We start from the raw sequence: 8,049 nt of genomic DNA, 5'->3' as shown, positions 1-8,049 counted from the left end.
ATAACGCGGTTTATAACCGAGGCAGAAAGGTTACCACTTTTTGTCTCGCCTGAATATGCCTCGGTTCAAAAACCGATGCCTATCAGTGAAATTAACCGGTGCCGTATCCTTTTCCTGTACTAGTGTAAGTCAATATTGAATTTAAAAATTTACTAAATTAGTAGCTGCTTCATTTAGTATTTGAATTTGGCTAATTGATATTTGAATTAAGGTATAGAAAATAATTGAATAAATTAACATAAAAAGAAGAATTGACTAAATAAGTAGTGGTGTCACGTCCCAAGTTAGGAGTCACATGTGAAAAAAAAACATTCACTTTTATTAAAACAAAATTGTGACATCTTCGAAACTTATTATTATAAAAATAATAATAATAAGTCGTGCAAACAAATAACGAAATCCAATTATGAAATATTGTAAGGTTTTAACAAAATTTATTTTAAGAAAATAACGTTTCAAAACCTTAAATATGATCATCGTAGATGAAAATCACAACACTGTATCAACACCATCTGTATCAATCTCTGCATCATCATCTGCTTTCGTATAAATAAGATCATCGCAGATGGAAACCACAATCACAAAAAAAAATGTAAGGATGAGTTAACAGAATAAGAATCACAACAACATATAAAAATATCAATTAATATTTCAGCTCGTTACACCCTCACTTAAATCAAAATCATCCCACAATAAAACAATTTCAATTTCTATAGAAACAGCTATAATAATGACTATATTTCTTCTGTACTCTGATCCCTTAATAACCTGTTTATCAAAATAAGACCCACTTATTAAAGCAGTACTTCCATTCTCCTGTTTATCAAAACAGGACCTACTTACCAAAATAGGATTTTTACATCTATTTATCAAAACGAAGCCTACTTACCAAAGTAGGACTTTAACATCCTATTAACAATATGTTTATTAAACTGATCACCAAAACCCCTTCTCCTAAGGTAAAGAACATGCAAATACACTATTGAAAGTCCTCCACATTTATATGTACATTACAATTTAAATCACTACAGTATAGATTTCAATCATCACTTTATAAAACATTGTCTAGACACTACATCACATATCAAGCATAAACATAGATAACAACCACAATATACAAAAAATACTAATAAACCTGTGACACCCTATTGCCCTCTAAACAATTACTAACCTATTACCAAGGTTATGAATAGCTGACCCTTTGAACCCAAACACGGAATTGAGTCACCCTCACATAAGGTCACATACCATTTACTAGGAATTAATTCCCATACATTCACCTCTTTCCAATAAACAAAGCCAAATACACTTTAATATCATAAAAACATATTCTCTTGCCAAAACCAATCACGCTGAACCTTTTGGAATTTATCTCAAATATTAATGAACCCCTGCATGTTTTATATATATATATATATAACACCTAATATATATTGTATATTATTTATAAATACATGATATACACGTAACTATACATTTTCAAAAAGCTATTCACCTCAATACCCTAATGCTAAATAACAGTATATATGGCATAAAATTTTGAAGAATTTAAGCACTGCACCTAATCTAATATTAACTATAAAATTCTCCATGAATTAACCATATTTCCATAAAACAATCATTATGCTAATATAATTGTCAAACCACAAAAGACATTGCATTAACATATATTCCAAGAATTGTTCTCCTAAAGCTTCATGCGTCAGAGAGAAAAAAAAACGTTTTTGGTCCATGAGCCCACCATTAGCTTTCCTACTATATGAGCCCATTCAAAGAGCTAAAAAAAAATATTAAACAAATGCATGAAAAGTTTTAACCTATAATGACTGCATCATATATATTTATATATTCAAAAGTATGAATGAACAAAATAAACAAATGAAGAAAAGTTGATCTACCATTTTGTTTTATTTTTTTTAGAACATGATGGTTACATAATTTAGCACTATTGCGTCACAGAAAATATAATGTTCTTGAATTAGAGTCTCTAGACCTCCTTCCTACTTAATCTTTCTAGTACGTGTATCCGTTTTTGGTTTTCTGTCCTCCCTTTAAACCTAACTTTCTCTTAATATTTATATTCCTCCAAACCCTAAAAATCACCCCTGATCATATATATATTTCATTCCCTATTTTTAAAATCAAAACTGTTTTATACAGAGATATCTATATTATTTCGTATGGTTTTCTCCCTGTAACCGTCTAGCTCTCTTTTTTTTTTTTTCTAAACCCGTAGCCTCTACCTAAGTTCTTTTAAATAAAACCCCTTAATATCATGCAGTGTGACCCACTTTCATAAAAAGAGAAACCCACTTATCCATTTTAATTCCCATGTGGGCCCCCACCCTGTCCTAATATAAGAAAACAAAAACAACCTACTCTTTAGCACAACAGGGTTCAACAACGTTCGAATGAAGAGCATCAATGCCACTACATTCTCCAACCATCCAAACTCATTAATAAATATTCACACAAGCAGATATATAAAATCTACAAAATAATTTAATTTAACAAAAACCCAAACTATATTATTTCAGACATCTATTTCGGATCTCACAAGTGCTGTTTCATTTAAAATTTTAATAAATATTTAGCAGAATTGATATTTAAATTCAGTTATTGAAAATATTTGACTATTTGAAATTTCCATTTTTAAACACGTTTTATAAAGTAACTTTTTAAATAATAGCAAAAACTTATTATATCCTGGAAGGTATTAAAAAGACAACAGAAAGGTAAAACGTTAACTTCAAACAATACAAAAATATTGTTTAATAAAAACACGCAAGGGAATGATTGGTGGAATTTAATGCTAACCTAATTGATACTTTTGTCAAAGTTCATAATCACATTACTTTATTTGGAAATTTTCATTTAACAGTATGGAAACGTTTGTGTATCCTTATAGGAATTAAATATATAATAATAAGTTGCTATTTTGTAATAATGTTATTTAATAGTTTTTATAGAAAAGATTGCAGAAGAAGATTATAGAAATAAATAGTAAAAGTGTTTATATAAAAGCAATGGTATGGTAGGAATGAGAATAAAATTGAAAAGAAAGTGAAGAGAAGATGGGAGAGAAGAAAGTATTGGTTTATGGTTTGGCAATAACAAGGTTGGGTTATTCTCAAATTCCTGCAACATGCAATGGGATGAAAAATTACTGAGCTTTTGTTGAAGAGTATTTGGTTAATAACAAACATAATCTATCTTCTGACTGCTGTAATTCAGCATCAGATGCATTCAAAAGAGCCATGATTGTTTCTCATGGTCAAGGTATAAGAGATATTTGTAATTGTCTTAGGCTTGAAGGACCAGGCTGTAATAGTTGCGTCACGCAACTTCAATAACTTGGAATAGCAATATTTCCAATCAGAAATGGTATAATAGAACGTTAGTATGAAAGCAGAGAAAGTTTATAGAAGAAGAGAAAAACCTCATCTTTTTTTCTCCTCTTTGTCCCATACTGGTGCTACTTATTTTAATTTTTGGACCACACGAAATCAGCCAATTTGGAGTTTGTTATTTTGGGTCGAGTGCTACACCTTATTCCTTTGTCATTTGCCACATGTTTTGCCTTGGTCCCACTGTTTCCTTCTCTGATTTCCTCTACAACTATATTCGTTACATTACCTTCCCCTATAAAAGAAACCTTGTCCTCAAGCAGGAAAAGCTTGAGCCATAGCAGCAGTATCCTCCCAAGTTGCGTGAGTGTCTGCTAAACCCTCCCATTTGATCCATTTGATTAGGTGTTGTTGCACTTGTTGTTGGTTCCTGAGAATGACTCTATTTTGTAATATGGCTTCAGGTTGCAAAAGAGGTCCCAACTCTGAGTTGGTAATGGGCAATGGCATATATAGCTGAACATGATCTCCTTTACACACTTTCAGCTGAGAACAATGAAAAATTGGGTGAATGCGTGCAGAAGAAGGCAAAAGAAGTTTGTAAGCTATTGCACCAATTTTCTCAATGACAGGAAATGACCCAAAGTATTTAAGACTGAGCTTTTTATTCTTTCGTAAGGACACTGAATTTTGTCTATATGGCTGTAATTTCACCAATACCATATCACCAATTGCCAACTGAAATGACTTTCGTCTTTCATCAACATTTTTCTTCATGTGTTGTTGCGCCTTTTGTAAATGCGCTTTCAAGCGGTTAAGGGTGGCATCCCTTTGTATGAGTTACTCTTGAACACTAGGAGGATCTTGATTGTTGACTGTACGTATACTTAATTAGCTGAGGTGGATCTCTCCCATAAACAACTTTGAAGGGTGTCATGCCCATACTATGATGGAAGGAAGAATTGTACCAAAATTCTGTCCACAACAACAATGTATACCACATCTTAGGATTCTCATAAGTAAAGCACCTTAGATACATTTCAATGCATTTATTCAAAGCCTCTGATTGACCATCAGTTTGGGGATGGTACGTGTCGCAACCGAGAAATTGTGACGGGACGACGATCCGAAAAATAAGAAACGTATATTTGAAAAAAAAAGATTTTTTGGAGTCGCCACCATAGTTTATTCAGGAAAACTACGAAAAAACCATAATATGATAAGGCATGGTCAATTAGAACCAGATTCTTGGTTCGGGAGTCGGTTACATGTAGGGAAGGTATTAGCACCCTACAACGCCTGCCTTAAGGCAGTACCTTTAACTAAATACGCGATATGATGTGGTTTTCAAAATGTTTAACTTTCCCTTAAAATAAAACTCTAAAGAAACAAACAATATTTTTTAGTTTTTTGGGCCCGACAAGGATTGACCTTGCTCCTACGAATTCCCATTCAGAATGAGAAATCAGGGTTCCGTAGTTCATTTTGAAATTGTTTGAGAAATTTGCTTGAAGAAATTGATTTTGGATTTTTGGGGAAATGAACCTGACAAAGACTGGCCTTGCTCCTACGTATCTCCACTTTTGATGGAGAATCAAGGATCACGTAGTTCTGGCAAGGCGATATTGTTTGTTGTTTGAAATTGTTGATGTTTTTAGTTTTTGATGATTTCACATTTTTTTTTGTATTTTTATGAAACAAACAGGAAAGGTTTTTAGCACAAGGACGATGTGTGCGATCACACATGTGCCTAAACCTTTTAAAACATATTTTGTAATTTTATTTAAAAAAGAAAAGGTTTTTAGCACAAGGACAATGCGTGCGATCACACATGTGCTTAAACTTTTGAAACGTATTTTTGGCATTTTTTGAAGAAAGAGAAAAGGTTTTTGGCACAAGGACGATGCGTGCGATCACACATGTGCCTAAACCTTTAAAACATATTTTTGGGATTTTGAAGAAAAAGAAAAGGTTTTTGGCACAAGGACGATGCGTGCGATCACACATGTGCCTAAACCTTTAAAACATATTTTTGTAATTTTTAATTTTGTATTTTTTCTTTTTATCTTTATTCATTTTTTTTATATATTTTGTAATTTTTTAATTTATCTTTTAATTTTGTATTTTTCTTTTTGTCTTTTATTTTATATATTTTTTTTTTATTTTTTTTATTTCTTTATGAACAAACCCGACAAAATATAAGATACAATACACAAGAGTGGAGTTATCACACAAAGGGCTACATACAATAAAAGAAATAAAGAAATAAAAATTTAAAAATAAAGCGAGAGAAACAAACCAACAAAAATAGGGATGCAGAGATAAAAAACCAGGGGTGCAGAGAATAAATGAAGCTCTTTTGTTCGGGCCAAAATCCTCTTCTCCAAACTTTGGATCTGCTACGGGTGTAAGGATGAAATTTGGGGGTGCCATTGAATATTTGCTCGTCAGGCCCGGTTCTCCTTTTGCAGAAACGGAGGAGCTTAAACCCAAATGGAAGGGGGTTTGCGGGTGAGAACCGGGGGTGCGTGAAGGAGAAAAATGTTTTTATTTTATTTTTACTTTTTTGGTTTATTAGAGAGAGCTGGGTCGAGGAAAAAAACGAACAGGCCCAAGGCCTTTCCATTCTTCAGCTCAGGAGACCCTTAGGGGTTTCTCCCATTCTTCTCATCACACCATTTCACTCCACTGAGACTAGGGGTCTCTTTCTCTCTGAGCAAGAGAAACCAAAGGCGCTCACCTCCACCGTTCAACGACCACCTCCCAACCTTCGTCCAAATGGCCACCGCGGTGCGCGAGAAGAGAACGCACTCGCCTTCCACCTTGCATCCTCGCCGCCGCTGCTACCGGTGACTGTCTCCGCGCCACTGCTTCTGCGAACCAGCCACCACGCCACCGCTTGCCAGGACCAGCCGCCGCATCACTGCCTCTTCGAACCAGTCATCACGCACGCCAACCGGGCCGCCTTTGTCTCGGGTCCCCTAGGATCCTTCTTGCTTCACGAACGGCGACTCTAATCCTTGGGCCGTGGGCACAGAGGTTCAATATCTAGTTTGGCTCTTGGATTTTTTTGTTTTTTTTTGCAGTTAATGGTTTTGGGGTCTTCGATAATTGAAAATGATGAAAGTAGAAGTGATGTTGGAGATGTCGGGAAGTGATGATGCTGGAGGTGGTGTTGGAGATAAAAGTGGTGGGAGAAAATGAAAGAAGAAAAGGATGAAGATAGGGGTTGGCCGTGAGGAAGACGAAAAGGGAAGGGATGAAGATGAAGATTGATGAATGTTGGCCGTGTGTTGGATGTGATGAATGAAGGAGAAAAATGAAGATGATGGGTGCTCCTAGTAGCCGTGGGCGTGAGCTATTGAAGATGGCTGTAATAGTGGGTGAAGATGGATGATGGGTTGGGGAAACTGGTTTCCGAAAATCTGTGTGAGTGTCCGTGATGGAAGAAATGAAAGAAGGAAAGGACGAAGAATGAAGGGTGTGAGTTTTGTAGTGACGGGGGAGCCAGTGCCCCCCCTGGCCGTGGTCACCAGGTGTTCCAGATGAATGAAGAGTAAGGCCCAACAGAGGGGTGTAGAGCAAAAGGGGAGAGTGTGTTAGTGTTCTCTCGGCTGTGGTCACCGGGTGAATATGGATGATGATTGTGGAGATGAATGTCTGTGGTCTCTGGATTGTGCCCCCTATTCAGTGAAGATGATGGTCTCCTTAAATTGGCAGAAAGGGTGCATTGTCGGCAGGTTTGATTGGTGGACGAGTGTCGGTAGCTGTGATTGGGAAATTGTTTGAAAGTGGAAGAATTTGGTAGGTAGACAATTAATTGGAGGGTTGGTGAAAGATTTTGGGAATAATTGGTGGGGAATAATTAGCGGAAGATCGTGGGAATCATTAGTGGGACCCTAGACAAAGGGAGCGACCGAGACGAGAGGGGGTCAGGACGAGCGGTTGAAAAGAAGTAGTGACCTGAACGAGCGGTAGAAAGGGGAAGTGAGTTGGACGAGCGGCAGAAAAGGAGTGATTAGGACGAGCGGTAGAATAAGGAGTGACCTGGACGAGCGGCATAAGACAGGAGTGATTAGGACGAGCGGTAGGAAAGTGAAATGAGCTGGGCGAACGGTAGAAAAGAAGTGACGGTCAGGACGAGCGGTAGAAGAGAGGAATGAGCTGGACGAACGGTAGAAAGGGGAAGTGATGGACAAGCGGTAGAAAGGGCAGGAGTGATTTGGACGAACGCCTCACCACACTCTTTGCCGAACGCTATTTGTTTTCGGGCCGAACGCTTAAAACCGAACACTGGACGAAATTAAGCACTAGTACGAACGCTGAAGACAAAGGTCATTGAGACCGAGCGTTCAAATAAAGACCGAACGCTTATTACACAATATAACCGAACGCTCACTAACACATTACATGACCGAACGTTCAACTGAGAATCAAAAATTTCAAGACCGAACGTTCACATAACATGACTGGACGTTCACATGAAGACCGAACGTTCATTAAAACATTATGACCGAACGGTTGACTCTTTGTATGACCGAACGTCCTAAAGATCTGAATGGCCGAACGGTCGAATAGTGGACTCTTGAGAACGACCGAACGGTTGAAGCTGAAAATTGCCGAACGTCCTAAAGGTCAGTATGGACGACCGTTCGAATAAGGCAAAGTAGGAATGGTGGAGGACGAACGTTCGTGAAAGTTA

Source organism: Vigna angularis, chromosome 6 (assembly GCF_016808095.1).
Source record: "Vigna angularis cultivar LongXiaoDou No.4 chromosome 6, ASM1680809v1, whole genome shotgun sequence".
Lineage (NCBI taxonomy): Eukaryota > Viridiplantae > Streptophyta > Magnoliopsida > Fabales > Fabaceae > Vigna > Vigna angularis.
This window is presented reverse-complemented; position numbering follows the sequence as displayed.